This window comes from Panthera leo, chromosome D1 (assembly GCF_018350215.1).
Source record: "Panthera leo isolate Ple1 chromosome D1, P.leo_Ple1_pat1.1, whole genome shotgun sequence".
NCBI lineage: Eukaryota > Metazoa > Chordata > Mammalia > Carnivora > Felidae > Panthera > Panthera leo.
The window spans coordinates 3,786,909-3,810,194 of NC_056688.1; positions in this window are offsets into that span (position 1 = coordinate 3,786,909).

The following is a 23,286-nucleotide window of genomic DNA, read 5'->3' on the forward strand; positions in this document are numbered from 1 at the left end:
TTGGATTATTTGTTTTTTGGATGTTGAGTTTGATAAGTTCTTTATAGGTTTTGGATACTAACTCTTTATCTGATATGATATTTACAAATATCCTCTCCCATTCTGTCGGTTGCCTTTTAGGTTTGCTGCTTGTTTCCTTTGCCATGCAGAAGTTTTTTATCTTGATGGAGGTCCCAGTAGTTCATTTTTGCTTTTGTTTCCCTTGCCTTTGGAGACATGTCAAGTAAGAAGTTGCTGCTGCCGAGGTCAAAGAGGTTGTTGCCTGTTTTCTCCTCTAGGATTTTGATGGCTTCCTGTCTTATATTTAGGTCTTTCATCCATTTTGAGTTTATTTTTGTGTATGGTATAAGAAAATTCTGTATCTCTTTTTAAATTATATCTTTGATTATTTACCCTGTCTTCTTACTAAAATCACTTAATTCTGCATTTACCCTGTGATTTCAAAGTTTCTTCATTGATTTCTGACTTCACACTTTCACCTCTGTTAGATACCTTTTTTTAACATTAAAAAAATATTTTTAAGTTTTTAAATTTATTTTGAGAGAGAGCAAGCATGAGCACAGTAGGGGCAGAGAGAGGCAGGGGAGAGAGAAAATCCGGAGCTGTGCTCCAGGACTCGATGCGGGATTTGAGCTCATGAACTGTGAGATCATGACCTGAGCCGAAATCAAGAATTGGATACTTAACCGACTGAGCCACCCAGGTGCCCCTCCCCCTTTTTTAACATTAAAAAAAATGTTTATTTTTGAGAAGTAGAGAGAGAAAGAACCTCCATTAGATACCTTAAGTTCACTGTTCTTTCACTGTATCTCTGTCCCTGAGGGGATCACTTTCTGTCTTTCTGCATCTTTCCGTGAATTATTAAAACTCACTGTCTTCTCTTTCTTTCTGTGATGTTCCCGGGATAACATTCATTGTTCCTTTCCCTTCTCTGTCATCTCTTACCTTTGTTATTAGTGAGGTGGCCCACGTATCCTTTTCCATGACCTGTTCACAGTTTTCAAATCGGTAACCTAGTGGTTAATCAGTGAATATTTACATAAAGACTCAACATTTCACCAGCATGTCTGTATTTTCTCTTAAAACAATAAACCAGCAAGAAATGGAATGAATCGCCATAAATAAAGCAGGAAATACGCCCTGTCTCCCTCTTCCTTGGGAAGCGAATACTTCCGAACTCGCTTTAACTCTGCAGGGAGGAGTGGGTGTCTGTGCTGTGCCAGACCTAACTTAGTGCCCATTCTGTCCTCACTCCAGACTTGTGCGTTCCAAGTGCACTCATTCGCTTTGGAAGAAAAGTTAAAAAAAAAAAAAAAAAAAAACTTTACTAAGGAGACGAGTAACTGAACAAGTGCAAACTGTGTTTCAGAATTCTGTTTAAGTGCAGGTTATTAGTGTTATGGAGGAAATTTACTTATGGCAGTTTGTGAAGAGTACTTAGACCAGGGACCCGAGGCTTCTCGCCCCGTGAAGCTTTTAGCTTTGTGTTGTGTGTCTCATTTAGGGCCAGACTCAGCCGTTTCTGTGCCTTCTAGTAGATAGGAAATGAAATCATGTCATGTGGAAAAATTCAAAGACTCTTAGAAAAGTTGAGGAGACCTTAAACACCCAATGTAATATTTTACTTCAACATGGTACTGTATATTTTTAATTTGCAGTGATAATGCCATCATCATATTATTCACATTTAAACTAGAAGTGTGATAATCATAGGCTGTTAAACTGAAAAGAGCCTATTAAATGAGGTAGTTCCTGTCACCAGGAAAGTTAAATGGCTCTCCTAAGATCACACGATGTGCTTTGGACACAGGTGGGGACATTCATCCATGTTTCCTCAATTTGAGGCCAAACTTCTGCTGTTCCATAGTGGCCTTGCTAATATAAAGTTAGCAAAGGATTGGGGTGCCTGGGTGGCTCAGTCATTTAAGTGTCCAACTTTGGGTCAGGTCATGATTTCACAGTTCATGAGTTTAAGCCCTGCATTGGGCTCTGTGCTGACAGCCTGGAGCCTGGAGCCTGCTTCAGATTCTTTGTCTCCCTCTCTCCCTGCCCCTCCCCTTCTCTCTCTCTCTCTCTCTCTCTCTCAATGAATAAATAAATAAGTAAATAAACAAGCATTAACAAAATTTTTTAAAGAAAGAAAAGGACCATAGAATTTGGAGAAAACAATCAGGATTATGTTTTCCACACCTTTCAGTTTACAAATTTGCATCTTAATTTTCACTTAAATACAAAAAAGAACATGAGTACACATATCCTGTGTTCTCATACTGCCCACGTCTTGTGCAGCATGTGTGACCATTTGCTTAATTCCGTTACCAGTTACTTCCGGTATTAAAAATGTGTAGCAATTCATGAATAGTTTTTAAAAATCATTAGAATTATTGTAGTAGGTGATTAACAAAGAATATAGGTAGATAATTATTTTTATTATTTTGAGAGCATCAACATTTATATTAATCAATAACTTCATTCTAGCCTTTCAGAAATAATCAAAGGTTTATTTCTGACCAAGAGTCTGATGCAGATGTTTCCCTAACATTCAGAAAGGGAAAGTGAAGAAAAGACATTTTCTTACTGAAGAAGTTGGGCATGTCAGAACAATTTCAAACCCACAAAAATGAACAAAAAAATAAATGTTTCCTTGTGTTCTGTAAATGCCTTAACAGCACGTTTACACTTGTTGCTTCATTTTGAGAAATCTTTTTAATTACCACGGTAATGTGCCTGTAGCAGGCAATTTGAAAAATACAGTTATAACAAACAAAACAATTAAAATCACAGTAATCCTACTACCAAGTAATAATAATATACATACTAGTTTCACGTATTTTAAAAATATTTATAATATTTATTGTGTTGTTTCAGATTAAAATTGTATTATAGGCATTCTCCCAATAAATATTTTTCAATAGTACTATTTTAATGACCGTATAATAATTTAGTTTATGGATGATAATAATTTATTTAACAATTTTGTTTTTAAATGTTTTACTTTTTCTACTGTTCAACAATTATAAGTAACAATTGGACCATATTTCCACTTATTTCCATTGGATATGTTTCCAGAAGAATAATTACTGGATGAAAGAGCAGGCATATTTTAGTTTATTTAAATTATTTTTTTTTATTGCACCACCTGGGTGGCTCAGTGGGTTAAGCATCTGACTCTTTGATTTCGGCTCAGGTCATGATCTCACACTTTGTGAGTTCAAGACCCGCATTGGGCTCCACGCTGACAGCACAGAGCCTACTTGGGATCTTCTCTCTCCCCCAGTTTGTCACCCCCTCTCTCTGTCCTTTCCCTGCTGTCTCTCTCTCTCAAAATAAATAAATGAACAAACTTAAAAATTATTTTTTGTAAGGAAGCAGAGTTGATGTAAATGTTACATTGATTTCAGGCATACAACATAGTAATTGGGCAACTGTACTTAGGCTGTGCTCATAGGTGTGGCACCATTTGTCCCCAGACAACACTATCACAACACCACTGACTATATTCCCCATGCCATGCCTTTTATTCCCAAGACTTATTCTTTCCATCACTGGAACCCTGTACCTCCCTCTCCTCTTTACCCATTTTGCCCACCCTCCAAACCCCCTTCTCTCTAGCAACCATCAGTTTCTTCTCTGTACTTAAGGGTCTGATTCTGCTTTTTGTTTATTCATTTGCTTTGTTTTTTTAGATTCCACACATAAGAGAAAAACATATGGTATTTTTTTTGTCTCTGTCTGATTTATTTTACTTAGCATCATACCTTCTAGTTCCATCCATGTTGTTGCGGATGACAAGATCTCATTCTTTTTTTATGGCTGAATAATAATCCATTGTATATATACCTTTATCCATTGGTATGATATCCAATGGATATCTCCTTTATCCATTCATCAATTGATGAACACTTGGGCTGCTAACACATCCTAGCTGTTGTAAATAATGCTGCAATAAACATAGGGTTGCAAATATCTTTCCAAATTAGTGTTTTTGTTTTCCTTGGGTAAATACCCAGTAGAGGAGTTACTGGATTATGTGGTATTTCTGTTTTTAGCTTTTTGAGAAACCTCCATACTGTTGGAACACGCACACTGTAAAGGCTCTTGATATATACTGTAAAATTGCTTTCTAAATAGACATACATGGCTATCATTAGTGTGTGGTTATCCCCTTTTCATCACAATGCATATTAATTTTCATTTATTTTTTTTTCAATTAGTTGACTAGTGATAGCTAGTTATTTTCATTTTGTTTTGTTTTCTTTGTAATGTATTTCTTAAAATTACATTTCTTTTGCTTAATTTTTACTTTTCATTTAACATGTAAAAATAAATTAGATTAAATTGATGTTTTGAAGCTTCAAACAGAATGTTTTATGGCATTATTCATATCCTAATTATTATTTTTAATGCAAATCCCTATGTTTAGAATCATGAAACATTGCTTTACAAGGTTTTAAAAGGCACTTAGGAAAGTTTGTGAGAGTGTTTATCCAATATCTGTCATAATGATATTGAAGAAAATAAAAGTAAAATAAAATAGAACTTTGATTCATCATTCAAGTCTAGAACTTTATTAGCATTTAATAAGTAAGTGATATAAGAATAACTATTCCAGGGATGCCTGGGTGGTTCACTCGGTTGAGCATCCAACTTCAATTCGAGTCATGATCTCACGGTCTGAGTTTAAGCCCCGCGTTGGGCTCTGTGCTGACAGCTCAGAGCCTGGAGCCTGTTTCCGATTCTGTGTTTCCCTCTTGCTCTGCCCCTCCCCCACTTGCACTCTGTCTCTCTGTCTCTCTCAAAAACAAACATTACAAAAAAATGTTTTAAGAAAATAATAATTATTTCATATGTTTAATACAATTCTGCAATTAGCTACCATATTAACTTTTTACCTGAGAGTTACAGAATTCAAATCTAGTAGTTTAATCTAAATTGTTCTATTTTATTAGCCTTTTTCTCTTTACTCACCTTAGCCATTATTCTCTCTACTGACTTACTGTCCAGTTCAGTCTGGTCACTGATAGTCCTTATAGTAGTTACTTGAGCAGAAAAGTGAGAAGAATTTTTCTTTAAATTAAATTTTTTAAAATTTTTATTTATTTTTGAGAGAGAGAGAGAGAAACACAGAGTGAGTGGTGGACCGTCAGAGAGAGAGGGAGACACAGAATCGGAAGCAGGCTCCAGGTTCTGAGCTGTCAGCACAGAGCCAGACGCAGGGCTTGAACTCATAAACCATGAGGTCATGACCTGAGCCAAAGTCAGATGCTCAACCGACTGAGCTGAAGTTGGATGCACTTCCCAGGTGCCCCAGAGAAGAATTTTTCTGCTTAATGACTGAACTGAGACTAGTATAGAGAGCATTTAATGGCAACGGAGTTGGTAGGTTAGGCATCTCTAATTTGGTTTTTTTTTTAAATCTCCAAAGAATCCTTGAATAATATTTCACAAACATATGGGCTACGGTATAATATCATCCTGTGTCACTACCAGTTGGTCATGTGATTCCCGAGGGCCCCATGGTGATGGCATTCTCCAGTTTCAATTCCAGCCTATATAAAGTTAGTCACCTGTCCATCCTTCAGTACCTAGTGTCAGGAAAAAAGTTCTTCCATCCATGTTGTGTTACTAGGCCACAAGGCAGTGTTGCCTGTAGTCTCTTTATTTCAGGACACAAAACAGCTCTTCACATCCTTCTGTGCTTCCACAGGGACCCACATTTGAGGGGGGAGTGGCGGCAGGCAAACCGAGAACACAACTCCGTCAAACAAAGTCCCCCATCCGCTCCTGATGGGAACCCATTATTCATTAATCAACCTTGTACACTCCAACTCTGTTGAATATCATAGTGACTTACCATCCGTGTAGTTGGGTTACAGCCAATAGTCCTTGAAAAGTTAAAGGTGACCTTTGGTCCTAAGTAGGGGCCTAAATCTTGACATTCATGTAAAAGCTTTAAAGGTATTTAACAAGTATGTACTATCAACTTCTCAATGTTTATTCAAAAATTTCAAATTTTTAGGACCCCTGAAGCCCTCTGTGGTTGCTTACCCACCCACTAAAGTTCCAGGGGAAAACAAAAACAAAAACAAAAAGAGACGTGTCTAAGTTGATCAAGACCATCTATCTTAGATCTTGAGGTCAGGCTTTCTGTTGGACTTCTATTAATGCTTGCTAAGTTTGTATGATATCGTTGAATAAGACCCATCTAGCTTCATATCTTAAGTCTATTTTGAGTTCTGGTGCAAAGCCACACATTCTACAGCTATTCAGTTATTTCGAATTAAAGTACAGCATTTTCTGTTTCTTCCCATGATTTTTGTTTTGGATATAGGTCTGGTTCAATACCATATGTATGTTACATTCACCATTCTGTCTGCTTATTGCTTTCTAAAAATGTTGTGGCAACCATTTAGGATAGTGATGTCAGTGTTGAATAGCACCATGAAGAAGACAAGAGCCTGTAGGATTCTTTAAAACATCTTCCTTTTGGGAAGGAAAGGTTGACTATACCACCGGCACTTCTATGTACTGTGATTAAACCAGTGATAAAGCTCTTGTCTCTTCTGTTTTGATTCCATGTTTCCTTATGATTTCTTCAGGGATTTTAAAGAAACGCTGCCATGCACTCCACTGAGGTGCTGAGACACTAAGTGCTCCTCATTTACCTGGTCTCCTCTGTTGGTATTGGTGGGATTCAGCCTCATGATAGTGCAAGTTCTAATGGTGGTTGTGCAAGTGGAAGTCGTGGTACTTCTCACAGTATGTTACATGCAACTATTCCTGCAACAGCTCAACTGAGTTACCTGTACGGTTGTACCAGATGAAAAAAGTAAGTATGTGGAAAGTTCTGCATATCAAGATTTTCAAAGGAAATCACCGAGCACCTGGTTTTAAAACTACTCATGTATTTCAAGGGAAGAAAAAGAGAGTATAATGAAAAGAAGAGATTCTTGAGAGACGTTTTTGGAGAAAGTGACTGCCATGCTATGAGATCCAGTGTCCCTCTTTGCTGCCTCAGAGCCACATCAAGCTTGGTGATCTGTGATGGTTGAGTTTACCTTGTTATCCTTGTAGAAGATCAAAATCTTAGTCGCATAATTGAAAAGGATATTTCCAGGAAATTTGGTAAGAGCACATTGGGATAAAATAATCTTAAGATAAAGAAATTTTACTGATGCTGCCTCTTGGAAACTGGTAGCCCACTCTCCTGAATCCTAATAGTTACAGGCATTCGTTTGCCTAGGCAAAGAGAATGGGATCTGGCCCTCGCCCTTGGTATGTGTCCTAGTGAATTGATAGCAAGGTGTGGTCTGTGAGAAGCAGGTCACTGTACCTCCTCGAGGCCCCAGTAGATGTAGGGCCTCGGCGAAAGCAGTGCAGGCCCACAGGGGAAACAGACTCCCAGCTGCAGACCTACACCCCACCTCCAGGCAGAGAATTTCAGGTGCATGAGGGCTGACCTGGAAGCAACGTGGCTTTGCTGCTTTTGTTTGCAAATTCTGCTTCCTAATCAGGGAGGGCTGTGGGAAGGCAGAGCTGAGCCAGAAGAGATACAGAGAAAAAAGAGGTGAAGAAATAAACCTTGTAGCTGCAGCAAGGAGAGTTTGCACACGTGCAGTTAGAAAGGCTTGTGTGATATAACTCGCTCGGGCAGGTTACTTGTGCCCAAAGTGAAGAATGACAAGATACAGAAGTGCCCACTGGCAGGGAAGTCAACTGATTTGGAAAGAGACCTGCAGAAGTGATGGCCCAGAATCAGCCATGCATTACCACAAGCCCCACTTCACGCTCCTCTGAGCATCTGAGTAACTGAAGGGAGCTCCCAGTTCACAGAATAAGAAGATTGCAACAGCATCCATATGAATAGGACAGGAAAATGAAAGACAACATTATTTCGGGCCAATGGACAGGAATGGATGGAAATGCCTACATGCAGAAATGAAGAGCATAAGAAAACAAAAGCAACAGAGAATCCCATGGGGATGCTGTGGAATTTCTCTTAAAAATGGCAAAAAGGAATATAGCATGAAAAAGAGCAGGAAGGAGTATGCATTTAAATGTATATCCTAAGAAATTAGTGGGGAGATGGAAGCAGGTTTTTAAACCAAACGAAAAATGAAAGAGACCATGGGTTCTACGAAATGAATTATAGGAATAAAGAAAGAAGTAACATCAAAAGATTAGACGTAGCTGGCAAAACTGAGTACAGCATTTGATGAGAAAAATGAAATTATTTCAAAATCTAAAATTAGCAATGCCAGTGAGTAGAATTAGTATTTTTAAAAAAGCTGAGTGAAATATCAGGAAGTTAGGGTGAATAAAGTAACACTTTCAGCGAATATTATCGCTACTGAACATAGTGTTGGTCAGATATACAAATAATCACCGTTTCTGGAGACAGGAAAATTGGGGCAGAAAAAAATGCAAAAATGAGTCAAAGAAAGCTTTCTAGAATAACGTTCCCATGAAGTTCTGTACAGGAAGAACTTGTTATGTGCTCAGAAAGTGGATTTCAATAAACAGAAAGCTTTATCAAATACTTAATCTTGGTGGGAAACAGGTTATTAAAAATCTGGAGGCAATATCATTATTTAAATAATGATTCATGAAGCTCTAATGGTTATTGTTGAGAAATGGAGGTGATTGCATTCTTGAAATAAAGTAGAAAAATAATATTACATGGAATGTAATTCACTGTTACAAAAAAACACTATGTTACTAAAAAATAAGGACACTAGAGTGTGAGGGCAAACATAGACCCCTGAGAATGGCTGAAATGGATGCGTTGAGAAAACTATACTATTTTGAGCTAGAAGGTGACCACCATTTTCTCTTCACATCTGCAGTGGGGAAAAGGCTAAAGAAAGAGAAGTCTTATTACAAATGATAGACTATAAAGAACATATTAAGGAAAGTGAAGAAATAAAAAATATATACAATAAGATGAAGAAAATTGGACATTTTTGTTCTTGTCATAAATATCATTTGATATCCTCAATGATTAAAAATAGTGTTTCTTATTTTATGCCCTAAAGAAGACAAATGATCTTTTTAATTTAAAGTTTATTTATTTTCAGAGAGAGAGAGAGAAAGAGAACGTGAGCAGGGGATAGGCAGAGACAGAGACAGAGAGGAGAATCCCGAGCAGGCTTCAGCACAGAGCCCAATGTGGGGCTTGATCCCACGAAACATGAGATCATGACCTGAACCAAAACCAAGAGTGGACAAACAGTCTTCTTAAAGAGAGTTTAAAATCAAATATTTGCAAAGGTGTCAGGGAATGCAAAAAAAAGGAGCCAGGAGAGGAGGGAGGGGAGAGGAAGACAGACTAGAGACAGAGGAAGAGGGAGGGTAGAAAGGGAAAAACTGCAGTAAAAGAAGCCAGCATCGATGCTCGACTTGTCTAAGTTTTCGGCCGGACCTGATTGCTCATTTAATCTTTTCAACACCCCTGTGAGGAGGAACTAATATTATTGCCCTTGTACAGGCAGTGGCATCCGGAGATGAGGGCTTCGTGCAGGGTGTCCCAGCCCCCATCTTCACTGCTCTGCTCACACCCTAGTGCTCATCAAAGTTGATGCCAATGCAGTAAAACATTAAATAGTACAAGAATGTTCGCTTGCTCCTTACAACTGTGTAGATTCTCAGTAACAAAGAAGTTCTAAATCTTCAGACATCACACATATTATTGATACAAAGTAAAAACTAAAATAGATCAGAAAGAAATCAATATAAATGCATTGGTAGTTAATAGACCAGACTAGATCAGGCAGATAAGAAATAAAGCTACAAAGTGTTTAAAAATATAATTAATTCTTGGGGCGCCTGGGTGGCTCAGTCAGTTAAGCCTCCAACCTCAGCTCACGTCACGATCTGGTGGTTTGTGAGTTCTAGCGCCCCGTCGGGCTCTGTGCTGACAGTTCAGAGCCTGGAACCTGCTTCGGATTCTGTGTCTCCCTCTCTCTCTGCCCCTCCCCTGCACACTCTCTGTCTCTGTCTCTCAATAGTAAATACATGTTAAAAAATTTTTTTTAAATATATAATTAATTCTTCAGTTGATCTCAGCTAAATATCCCTGAGAATGTTTCAGGGTTTTCATTTATAAAGTCTTGGAGTACTTCAGTGTAGAACTTAAAATCTTTTGGAAAATAATGTGTTATTAAAATTATTTTATCCAGTTCTTGACCTTAGGTTATATCTTAATAATGTTTATTATCATCCCATTGGCCTGAAAATTCTTCCATTTGGCAGACAAGGTGAAAGATAGAAATCAAGCATTTCAGTTCTCTTTTTATTATACACACCATTGGCCCATGAATGTGACTCGTTTTCCTTGTCTAATAACTAACAATAGCCTATGCAAAAGCAGTATGCCTATTCATTACAAATTAGCCAAATCCAAAGCAAGGTAAACTTTCAGCCTCATGAGATTTCAGACATCGGTTCTATCAGACACTTATAGTGGAAGTTTAAATTGGTTTAATCTTTCTGGAAGCAATCTTATTATATTTATCAAGAACTTTTAAGTATTCATTACCATTGTCCTGTAAGTTAATAAATTACTTCTAACACAGAAGTAGATTTCAGTATTATTTATAAAATTGAAAATTCAAATACATCCTAAAGGTAGAAATATAGCAACATGATTACTGAAATAATAAACCACTCATACAGTTGACTCAAATGAAGACCTTAAAAGGATGATGCTAATAATTTTGAATTATCTAAGAAAATAGGAGAGAAGACATTAAGATAAAAAATCAGAATGTCAAAACCATGTATATAAGGTGAGCTCAGCCACAGAAACAATTACATGAAGAGAAAACATTTAGGAAAAAAAAATGCCACAATCTTGTATTCACTGAGTCTTTCTGAGTTTTGGGAGAATAAATGAATGATGCTTCATTCAATTGTTCAACCTTTACAAGTGTTCCAAACTTGTAATTTCAAAATGGTGGAAATATTTCCTTTTACTTGTTTTTCTCAAGTCTCTCCCCTTTGGAGGAATTATCCATTCTTCTTTTTTGTGATGGAAGCCTTGGAAAGTACAGACTTCAAAGAGGGTGCGTTTTCAGAAGAGAAGGACTATCGGACGAAAGAAAGCAGGTTGCCTTGTTTCCCTGCCATGGAGTTCCTAGAACCTACTCTCTGAGCAGTATCCTGGGTATGGAAAAGAGGACACTAGTTACGACAGGGTTCAAGATTTGAACATTTTATTATGTAGCCACCAAAGGGATGTGGAAAACATGTTTGCCTTGTTGAAAAGGTCTTGACCACAAAATAAATCTCTTAAACATCAAGACGAGAAAAACTGAAAATCTGACCATGGAGTTTCAACTTTTAGTACATAGTAATCCCTGGAGAGGGTGGAGAGGCACTCTGAAACAATTATGAATTCATGGACTTTGCCTCTGAAATTTTGATCCAGTTGGTCTGAGGCAGGGCTCAGGAATTAAAATTCTTATGAGTATTCCAAGGCAGTTTATTCAGACGGCTGTGAAACACAGTGACTTTAAACTTTCAGATGACAGCCTGGCTTTCCCTCTAGAAATCTCAGAAAAAGAAGATCATTCATGAATATTCTCACCAAAATTAGATGGTCTGTGAGAAATAGACAGTCTTCAGCAGGCGTCTTTTACCACAAAACCGTATCAGTCAGATAAGGTAGACCTAGTCTATTAAAATAGACGGGTGTTTGAGTGAGCATTTTGCTGTGTAATCACTTGAAATCAGAAATGTATAAGAAACCCAAATCTTGGGGCACTTGGGTGGCTCAGTGGGTAGAGTGTCCTACTCTTGATTTCAGCTCAGGTCATGATCCCAGAATCGTGAGATTGAGCCCCGCATCGGGCTCTGTGCTGAGTGTGGAGCCTGCTTGGGATTCTGTCTTTGCCCCTCCCTTGTTCTCCCACTCCCTTTTAACAACAACAATAACAACAACAAAGAAATCCAAATCTTATAACTTTTATGTTTAAAAATTAAATTTCAGGCAGCTCAGCACATCATAATGGAATTTTCTTATGAATTTTCAATCAACTGATTAAATACAGGTAGAAAAGAGTAATTCCAATTGACTTTGGTAAACACAGAAATTCACAAAAGATGTATTTTCATGCCTAATTAATAGTCAGTGAAAATACTCCTCTGAAATGACAATCAATATGAACACTTTGTTGCAAATACCATTTTCCTCAAATAATGTCATGCCTTGATTTGGAACCATCGTCTTTGCAACACAGAGCTTCGGTGAGTGAACAGAAGCATGTGTGCACATATGTCCTTAATCTGTGGTCCCCCAGCCTGCATCACAGTTATCTGAAGTATGCATGAAAATTGGGGCGTCTCGGTGGCTCAGTCGGTTGAGCGTCCACCTTTGGTCAGGTCATGATCTCGTGGTTCGTGAGTTCGAGCCCCGTGTCGCACTCTGTGCAGACAGCTTGGAACCTGGATCCTGCTGCAGATTCTGTATCTCCCTCTCTCTCTGCCCCTCCCCAACTCGTGCTCTGTCTCTCTCAAAAATAAAAAAAATTACAAAAAAAATTTTTTTTTTGAAATATGCATGAAAATATACCGATACATAGATTTAGAGACTCTGGTGAGGAATTGGAAAGCTGGAGGGAGAAACACACACAAGAATCTCTTTTTTTAGGAAAATGTCCATAAATTTTGATGATCAGTCATGTTGGAGGACCACTGTTCTGAATGTAAATGGCTGGGATGTTCTTCCCCAATGAAGACCTATACGTGGCTTTGTTAAATACCAAAGAGAGCGTCTCAGATACACCCAGCAGGTTTATGACACTTTGATAACACTCCACATTGCTTCCATGTCACATTAGTGTTTTCTTCTGGACACTTCTGTTTGGGGATGCATTGATTTGGCTCACTAGATAGTAACAATTTTAGTAGCCTGTTGTCATTTATCACTCCCCTATCAGCTTCACTGTAATGAGAATTGCTTCAATGCCAAAAGAATGAATAATGCTTGTCCCTGAGCTAATTAATGGGACTCCTGTCACTTTATGTCCAGTATAGTAATTAAATATTGCTGATGAAACAGGTCCAAATTTCACACACAGTGTGTGGGCCATTTTACAGACCTTTAACTTAATTTGGAGCCTTAGAGAACATTGATGCCATACTTGTGTGTTCCACAGAGGAGGTGGTTCACTTTCTTAGGTTAATTTTCTTGATATTTAAAAGTTATTATCAGGTATAAGGACTCCTGTTCTAGAAGGGCCGCTAAGACAGTTACTGAAAAACGCTGTGCCCCTAAAAAGGGATTAGATTTGAATGATATTTCAACAGAAATAGTTGCATTCTTATTGCATTGATAAGAGGAATCCATGATTTTTTAATCAACAAATAATGAACATATGAACCATAATCAGGTTGTGACTCACTCACAGTTGAAGGATAGAAGGATAGCAGAGGGTACACCTGGGAAAATCTCAGCAGGTCCTGTCAGGTTATCTAATCTAACCAGTGGGAAGCGGTCCTCACAAGGACTTAAAGCCTGTCTAGAAGTTTCTATTTAATATAGGCTTCCAGTGTAACTAGGACTATGACACCCACTGCAACTCTGATTTTGTCAATAGATGTTCCTTTCTTTGTGTTTAATCTAATTGAGAAAAGGAATAGACCAGATACCTGACCCTTTACGAAACTTGGTTCTCAAGATTATGTGAAGCTAAGAACTAGAGGTTTCTGCCTCCTCATTTTGGAGAAGTTTTAGCCTTCTTCCTCTAGGAAAGTAGGTTTTTTTTTTGTTTTTTTTTTTTTTTTTTTTTTTTATGTCAGGACGGGGTCATGTTCTTTCATTCATACATGTATCGAGAGTGCCTGTCAATCTGGTATGGTGCTATGTTGACTGACCAATGAGGTCATAGTTGAATGTTTGTGAGGGAGTGTTTTCCAGAAAAATCTTCTCTCCGGGTGAACCTGGTAGGGTCCTTTTGAGGAACTGCACCCAGTGGGGAACCTGGGTGGCTCAGTCAGTTGAGCATCCCGTCTTGGTTTTGGCTCAGCTCATGATCTCGAGGTTCGTGATTTCAAGCCCCGTGTTGGGCTCTGCACTGACAGCATGGAGCCTACTTGGGATTCTGTCTCCCTCTCTCTCTGCCCTTCCCCTGCTTGCTCCCTATCTCTCTGTATCAAACGTAAATAAATAAACATTAAAGAAAGAAACGCACCCAGGAAGTGAGACTATTTGGGTAGACAAAAGGAAGCATGCAGTCAAGAAGAACATCGTAGAAGGAGTTCACATGGAAGTCTTAAAGAATGAGCGAAACCAGGTGGGTTGGAAAGGTGATGTGGGCTTCGCTTTTCTACCCTTTTCACTTGTTCATTTCCATTTTGTGGAGAAAATGATGGCCTGAAAACAGTGAAAACAATAATGTTAAATGTAGTTCATAGTGTTAACTTCCCCATCTGCTCCTCCAGGCTTCTGAGCGTTCAGTAAAGAGGAGGATGCTTCCATTGTTAGTCTGGTAAGATCACACACAGCCACAACCCCAGGAGAATGTCCCCATCCAGGGTTTGGTCCCACGCAGGAATGAGAAAGAAGCTGCAGTAACATAACACATTTCTTACAACGACGGAGAAAGACCTCCGCGGAAGGGACAGATCTGAGTACCTAGTAAGTCCCTGAACAGCAAGGCTCAGGGCACCTCCATGCACGCTCAGGACCACTGCTCTTTGTCCTGGTCCTTTGTCCCACTCTCCCAAAGCCCTCTTCAACTCCTCCTCTGTCCTCTCCAAGGGAGAACTGCCTAGATGAGTCAGAGTCCTACCCCTAATTTCCATGTACTTAACTGGCGTCTGGCTTTTTCTTTCTAATGTCATTAATAAAAGGGTTGCCTGCTTTATGGTGGCGAGCAGCAGGGGGGTTCATACAGCTGAAACTCTGTAGTGTTTTGTTTCGTTTTGTTTTTAGTTGCCACCAGGTATTAGTCACATCACGTAATTCTCCAGGTACTCGGTCCCCAGAGTTACCAACACTCTTTTCCCTTTCCATATAGTATTTTTTTTTAATAATCGAATTACAATTTCTCTTTGATGCATACAACTATTATTCTTATCTTAATACGATAGGTTTCTTCTCTTGATTCTTTGGACATCACCACTTAATGGACATAACTGTGTCAATAACACTGACAAAGGAACTCTTTCTGCGTCACTACCACTTTTCAGAGTTACATCTACCCTGTTTGTACAGTAAGAGGTGATTTTCTGATACTTTCAGATTTTTTATTTCCCTCAAAATCATAGTACCTCCAATTCAGGTGGGTATTGAGATCCCCCATTGCAATTAGTTTATCAGAAATGGGTGTGTGTTTACTGTTTTGCAGTGGTGTTTTCTTTTAAAAACAATACTATGTGTTTTATATGCATAATCATCCCAAGAGGAAGCCACTTTGATTTATAAAGGAAAAGCTGATATTCTGGACTCAACTGGCAAATCAAAGAGTGTCCGTCATACGATGCGTACTTACTAATTCAGTAATGAACCCAGACAGATGAATGTATGCTGAGGGTCCATGATAACTAAATGAAATGGTTTCGAGTCCTGAGTATACACTGACACTTGGTCTGTACATTTAAGAAGGGGGTGGGGGGGCTGTCTCTCCAGGGAGCAAAACAGTATATTTTAATGAAATGCAGGCTTTAAACCCCAAAAGCTAATAGAGGCCCTAGAAAATGTGGACAGAGCCAAGGAAACAACATTGGTGCTTCTGTAGTTGATTCCAGAATAAATAAGTCTGTGCTGAAGAAATAATTATTGTTAATTGATACAATTGTAAGCTTCCCACACCCTGTTTATCTGTAATAATCAAGCTTTGTGAAAGTTACTCATACTATTCAAAAACATTATTACAAATATTGGGACAATTTTTTTTTTTCTATTCCTCCTCTAACAAAGGAAATCCATGATTCTTAGATGTATTATCGGTCTTCCTTTGATTTGTCCTTAGTATTATTGGCTGAGAACTGCTAGGCTTAATGTTAGAGATGATTACAAAACCTGGGTAGGTTCAGGGGCTGATCTATGACATTATAACGCTGAAAGACATTGCTAAGGCCACTAACCCGTCTTTCTAAATCCCTTGCAAAGTCAACTCAAGTGTTCCTCACAGTATTCTGGTTGCTGTGACGCTTTTCAGGTTCAAAATCATCCACCCATAGAGTTGCCTAGATGGCTCAGTCAGCTGAGTGTCTGCCTTCAGGTCATGATCTCGTGGTCCATGAATTTGAGCCCCACATCAGGCTCTGTGCTGACAGCTCGGAGCCTGGAGCCTGCTTCGGATTCTGTGTCTCCCTCTCTCTCTGGCCGGGCTCTGTGCTGACAGCTCAGAGTCTGGAGGCTGCTTCGGATTCTGTGTCTCCCTCTCTCTCTGGCCGGGCTCTGTGCTGACAGCTCGGAGCCTGGAGCCTGCTTCAGATTCTCTGTCTCCCTCTGTCTCTGTCCCTCCCCTGCTCATGTTCTTTCTCTCTCTCTCTCAAAAATAAATGAACATTAAAAACTTTTTTAAAATGTCAGCCTCTCACTAATAGTAACCGGCAATCTTTCTCATTTTCATCTGATCACGCTAGTATATTTAACTATCATGTTACCAGAGACATAAGTTCCATAACCATATACTGCTCAGCAGTTTGTCACGGAGACACAGCAATCTGAAATCAAGCCAAAGGAACAGGACTTCGTTTTTATGTAGAACTTTGAAGGTAAAGGGCACTACAGGTCTTGTAAAAAAACAAAAACAAAACAAAAAACAAACCTACAAGAGTTATGTAGAAATAAAAGCACGTGAACAGATAGAAATAAATAGATTCTAATACTATAAGGATGAAATCTTAAAAATTGGTTTTATTTTCCTAGGAGAGATTATCTAGTACATTTTCATTGCAGCTTTATTGATGTCAATCAATCTGACATGACCTCTTTCTTGGGAACTTGTAAGAGTCAGGAGTCTTTACCCTTTGACTTTGACAATTTGCATGACTAAGTTGATACTTCAGAATTAAGTAGAACCTTGTTCCATTATTCCTTTCTGCTTTTCAACCGTTCATCTTTAAAAGTATCTATTTGTGGGGCACCTGGGTGGCTCAGTCGGTTAGGGGTCCGACTTCCGCTCAGGACACTATCTCGCGGTCCGTGGGTTTGAGCCCAGCGTCGGGCTTTGGGCTGGTGGCTCAGAGCCTGGAGCCTGCTTCCGATTCTGTGTCTCCCTCTCTCTCTGCCCCTCCCCTGTTCATGCTCTGTCTCTCTCTGTCTCAAAAGTAAATAAAACGTTAAAAAAAATTTTTTAAAAAGTATCTATTTTTTACAACTTTGATATATTCTTGCAACATTCCAGTAAATAGTAATTCTGATTTCCAGAAAATCAGCATATGGAATTCAGTCAACAACCATTTTATCTTTCATTAGAACAATGGAGTGTTACCACCCAATTCACTCAGTGGCTACGCGAACTGAGAAAGAGAATTAGGGAATATATATCTCATGTTCAGTACGGAAAAGAAGGCTCTTTTCTTCAGGAAAGAGGAAATTGTTCTTTGAATATTTATGTCCTTCTCAACACTTAGCAAGTTTCTCCTGGATTTATTTCTGTATTTGAAGAGCAAAACAGTTCCTTTATCTGTATACAGTTTGTAAATACTGGCGTTTTATCATATAAAGTCATTTCATAGTCATTCTGTTCTGGAAAATCTGTGTTTCGATGGTGTCTTGAATTTCAAAAGAGTATCTTATCACATCACATCATATCGTATCATAATCCTAACACTTTGCTGTGTTTCGAACAGCCACAGAGTAGAGGCCGGTGACAAGCAAGAAACAGTGGGTTATAGGACATGGAGAAAAGGTAGATTTTGTTCTTAGAAATATTAGAATCTATGTATTGTCTGCTGTTCTAAAACTCTTCCTCTATAGGGAACTTCTCCCTCCAAGGGTTATAACTAAAAGCAGCAGTTACAGAGTAAATGGGCAAACACTGGCATTTATACTATTTGATGGAGGAACAAATCTCAAAACATATTAGATTTTCTGACCAAAGTTTAGCCTAAATCTTGCATTCTTTTTATTAACTGTGCAAGCAGTAATTTATTTAAGAGTCTACATCAAAGTAGCCTATCTGAAAAGGAATTTTAGTTGTATATGCAAAGTTAGAGGAACTTCAACATGAAAAGGAAAAATATTTAAAGAAAATACAGATGGAAGCATTTCTTTGTAATCAAAAATAATTTTAGATTTTATTATAGCTTTTAAGGCATTCAATTTATCATTGAATAAACTCAGTTTTAAATATTATTTTTAGAGAAAATACTAATTAGCATATTTCACAAATACAGTGGAATTTTAAAAAAACTAATATGAATGTCATATAGTCTCAACTTAAAAAATGTTTGAGTATCTGGTCCTTCCTAGTTTCCAAGTGATCAGTGATAATACTGGAGTATGCATAGAAATGATATGATATATGTATTTCAACGTTCAAACTACGTGGCAGACATTATCATCATGTCCCAGAAAGATTAGGCATATTAAATAATTTACATACACATCGGTAGAAACCTTCAACGTAGCATTGACAGAAATGTTCCCAGTGATGACAACATTTTTTAACCTTCAGAGGAAAATTAGCAAACATAGTGTTATAATGTACAGAATGTATTTTCTATTTTTTTTTTGAAAATATGTTGAATTTATTATTTTTAGTGGTGGCTTTGGGGAATAGAAATGTTTTGAAAATTATACTTACTGCTGTGTGTGTGTATCTAGAATCCTGAAGCATTTATGTAGAGGGAAAATACTGACTTTGGACTAAGTTGTCCTTTGTAAAAAAGCATCATGAGTTTTCACACAGGGGTACCATTAACACAATAAGATATTTTAATAAATTACAAATAGTTGAGCTGAGTAAATATTTGGGTACTTTTTTTAGGTTTAAGGCACGCTTAGAGGGATGAAATATCTCTCTAGAGGAGTTTGATACTTGCCATGAGTTTATAGGATAAAAACGATAAAAGAACTGTATTTTTTTTTTCATCCTGAATAGATTTTTTTCTTTTAACATTCATAGTCTACAATGCAAGAATGGGGTTCAGAATAACATGCACCTAATCTTTAAACACAGTATTTTAAATGACCTGGAATGTATATAACGATCTATTGTATTAGAATGGAGCGGTCTCGAAAAAGGAAAGAAAAGTTCACTATTGTAGATAAAAAGATAGACATGAGATTAGTGGGACCACCTTGTGGAGGTCTGTGAATTCAATATAAGTAATTTCATACAGAAAGAAATGAGAAGGAGAAGGAAAAATTATTCATAAATGAAACAACAGGTCAAATTATGTTGGCAGTGGCATTTAACATTGTCTGTACAAGAAGAAATTTATAGTGATATAGGACTCAGATTGAAAAAGACTTAGATCATCATTGAATTTTGGGGAATAGTTTCTAAAAGATGTTTTCTGTGGAAAGGTAGCACAATGTGATGAACTTAACAATTTTCTCTTTAAATGTGAATTGAAAAGATAGGTAGGTAGGTCATCAAAACTGCTGTTGAAATGGAATTCTGCCATGTCAACATGTTGAGACTGAATTCATATGCTAATCTCTTCTCCCAAAAGCCTTATAAAATGATATTCAGATAATAAAAAGACGTAAGTCCACATTGATGAAGACAGTGGGAAGAGGCCATCAGTGGATGCTAGAATGTTCACAGAAACGAAGCTTAGAGGGAGCCAGTGAACTTGGCTGTCCTCCAAGGAGATTCATGAAACAAAAATATCTGAGGCTCCAGAATAGTCATTGGTTCCTTCCCTAACCTGTGTGATGGTGCTGGGGACTGTTTACCCAAATGTCATTGACGTCACCCTCCAGGCGTTTCCTTGTGGGCACGTCCTAGCCATCACCATTGAGGCTGTGTCCACTACTCACTTTTGAAGATGCCTCCCCATCTCAGCAGTGAGCATTTGACCCAACCCTAAACAATCAGATGTGATGGCATCTGGAGAGACCTTTGGGAGAGGTTTTTCTAATTTATGGTAAAGAGAATATTAGGAGAAATGACCCTTCCTCTTCACCATGTCCCTTGTATCTCTTTAGGATACATGGTATTGCCGTGGCAGTTTGTGACTAATGGACAGGTCTGTGAGCCTCTGTGCCTAAATAGCATCATCAAAATTATTGAATTAACCCGGGAATAACATACGTCCGTATCTATAGATGTTCTACACTGTTAAAGCCACTTTAAATATTCTGTTTCTTGAGGCTTAAAGACTCCTAAGAGACAGACAGCCTCACGTAAAGCCCGTCAATTGACATGTTCCTACCATGCCCACCGAGTCCCAGGCACATTTTTATTGCCCAGTTCTACAATATGAACAGGTAGGACAAAATTCAGCAGACTTTTGAGAAAAGCCTGTAACACAGGATTGTAAGAATATCGGAAAAATTACCACAGAAGCAAAAGATCAAATTCTGTGCAAAGAACAGACATTTAAAAGCTAAAATCTCTAATTAGAATCCTGAGAAAATTCATTGCCTCTAGGAACTCATTTAAATTAAGAGACTGAAAACACAAACAACTAAATACAATATGTAATACGTCCATCTTCTTTGGATTCTGATCCAAATGGTCTTTTGAGGGAAAAAATCATTTTGAGATAAATAAGAAAACATGAATATGTGCTAGATATTAGATGAAATTGGGGAATTAATTGAATTGAGGAATTAATTGGGGAATTAATTAATTAATTAATTGGGCAAGATAAGGGTATCATATCACATGATGAAAATTTCCATATTTTAAAGAAATTAATGCTTAACTCCTTATGCAAACTGATGTATAAATTGATGACAGAACATTTTGTCTGGACTATGCTTTCCAATATAATGTAGCTGAGACAGGGTGAGAAAGAGAAGAGGAAAAGATAAGTAGTATAGTAAATTCTTGATAACTATTAAATTTGGGTGATGGAATATGGGAGTTACAATAATATTTTTTTTTATGTAGTTGCTCCTAGGGAAAGTGGCTGAGGAGGTTAAGAAAAGAGATGAGTTTCTTGTCATTTTAGGGCTTTCTATACTATTTGATTTTTTTTAATCATATATTTCTATGAAAAAGAAATCTTAATGAATTCATTGTTCCAGCACAACCATTAAGGAAATGGGGATTTGAGGTAATGAGATTTCCAACCATGTGGAGTGTGTGTGTGTGTGTGTGTGTGTGTGTGTGTGTGTGTGCGTGTATGTATGCCAAATGAATGTTAAATATATGAACTCAATCTAGTGACAGGGGTAAAAGAATGTGATGTGTCAAGCTAGGCAAGATGTAACAAAGCAGATGAGTTTTTATTTGAGACCCAAAGAAATAAAGGATCATGTACCTATTGGCTAGAAATTGATGAGAAATTTGGTAATCAAATATCTTATCTTCTCTAACCATTATGAAATATCAATGTTATGGATGAGAAAACAGAGTCAGGTTGAGTAACTGGTCCAAGTTACAGAACTCTACATATCAAAACTAGTAGTCAGACCCACCTCTGCCTATCTCCCAACCTCTTGCGTTTCCTACTCCTAAAATAATCAAGGGGAGAAATAAAGAAATGGAGAGTGGCATTTCATGGGGAAGAAAGGTATGGACATGGATGCAGTGATGGAAATGCACCTGTGGGCTACTGGGGAGGGGAGGGGCTGAAGGTGAGAATGCCAGCAGACCAAGGTAGAGGGTTCAGGTTAGGGAGGGAAGAGGATGAAGCCATTAATTTTTGAGAGAGAGAGACACACACAGAGTGTTAGTGGGGGGAGGGGCAGAGAGAGAATCTGAAGCAGGTCCCAGGCTCCGAGCTGTCAGCACAAAGCCTGAGGTGGAGCTCGAACTCACAAACCCCGAGATCATGACCTGAGTCGAAGTTGGACACTTAACCAACTGAGCCACCCAGGCGCCCCTGAAGGAAAATATTACATAGCAAAGCTAATGCTATATAACCAACGGATCCTTTGTAGGAAGACATTGATAAAAGGAGATGTTATGGGAGAAAAGACAGTCATTAAGAAGCAGATCTGAGGACTTCCAGGCTGAGACTCAGATTCTCCCAGAGTCACTGGGAGAAACAATGGAAGGGCCTCCCGTGTTCTTAAACTCCAGATGAGGTGACTACTTTCGTGGCACTCACAGTATCTTTCACATGCAACTGCCTGCTGCTTTACAGCTAAGCACGGGAAGCAAAATATATAATAAAGTAGTATCAAACACTAGTGAACGAAAATAGTTTTGCCAAAACTGTTTACATACCAGATAATTTAAAATATCCTTACCTTTTTTTTAAGTTTATTGATTTATTTTGAGAGAGAGAGAGACAGAGAGAGCATGAGCAGGGGAGGGCCAGAGAGAGAGGGAGAGAGAGAATACTAAGCAGGCTCCATGCACAGTGCAGAGCCCAATGCAGAAGTCGAACTCATGAACCATGAGATCTGACCTGAGTTGAAGTCAAGAGTTGGATGTTTAACCAACTGAGCCACCCAAGTGCCCCCCAAATTATCCTTATACCTTGATAAAGAAACATTGAGGGGCGCCTGGCCGGCTCAGTCAGTAGAGCGTGTGACTCTTGATCTCACAATTGTAAATCCAACCCCCACATTGCATGTGGAGATTACTTAAAAATAAAATCTTAAAAAAAGAAAGAAAGAATGAATGAATGAATACCAGTAATTATTATAAACTCATGCCTTTGAGAATGAAAATTTTTTAAAAGAATTAACTGTCTATAAAAACATAAACTCTTCATATCAAATTCATCAATTGACTCAGCCAATTTTTTTAAGGGTTTAAATTTTTTTTAACGTTTATTTATTTTTGAGACAGAGAGAGACAGAGCATGAACAGGGGAGGGGCAGAGAGAGAGGGAGACACAGAATCTGAAGCAGGCTCCAGGCTCTGAGCTGTCAGCACAGAGCCCGACGCGGGGCTCGAACTCACGGACCGTGAGATCATGACCTGAGCGGAAGTCGGACGCTTAACCGAGCAAGCCACCCAGGCACCTCTCAGCCAATTTTTAATATAGAGAAGTTTATGCATTCCAAGCACATAGTTTTCCATTTCAAAAATTACTTGGTTAAGAAAATTCATTGTAAACCTCTCTACATGCGTTGTATCTATTCAACATTGAGATCTCATGTTAATTACCAGTAATGGGATTCTTTAAGTTCCTCTATTTTTTCAACAAATATTTATTGCAAATCTGTGTTCCAGGCACTAGGACTATCCAGATAAA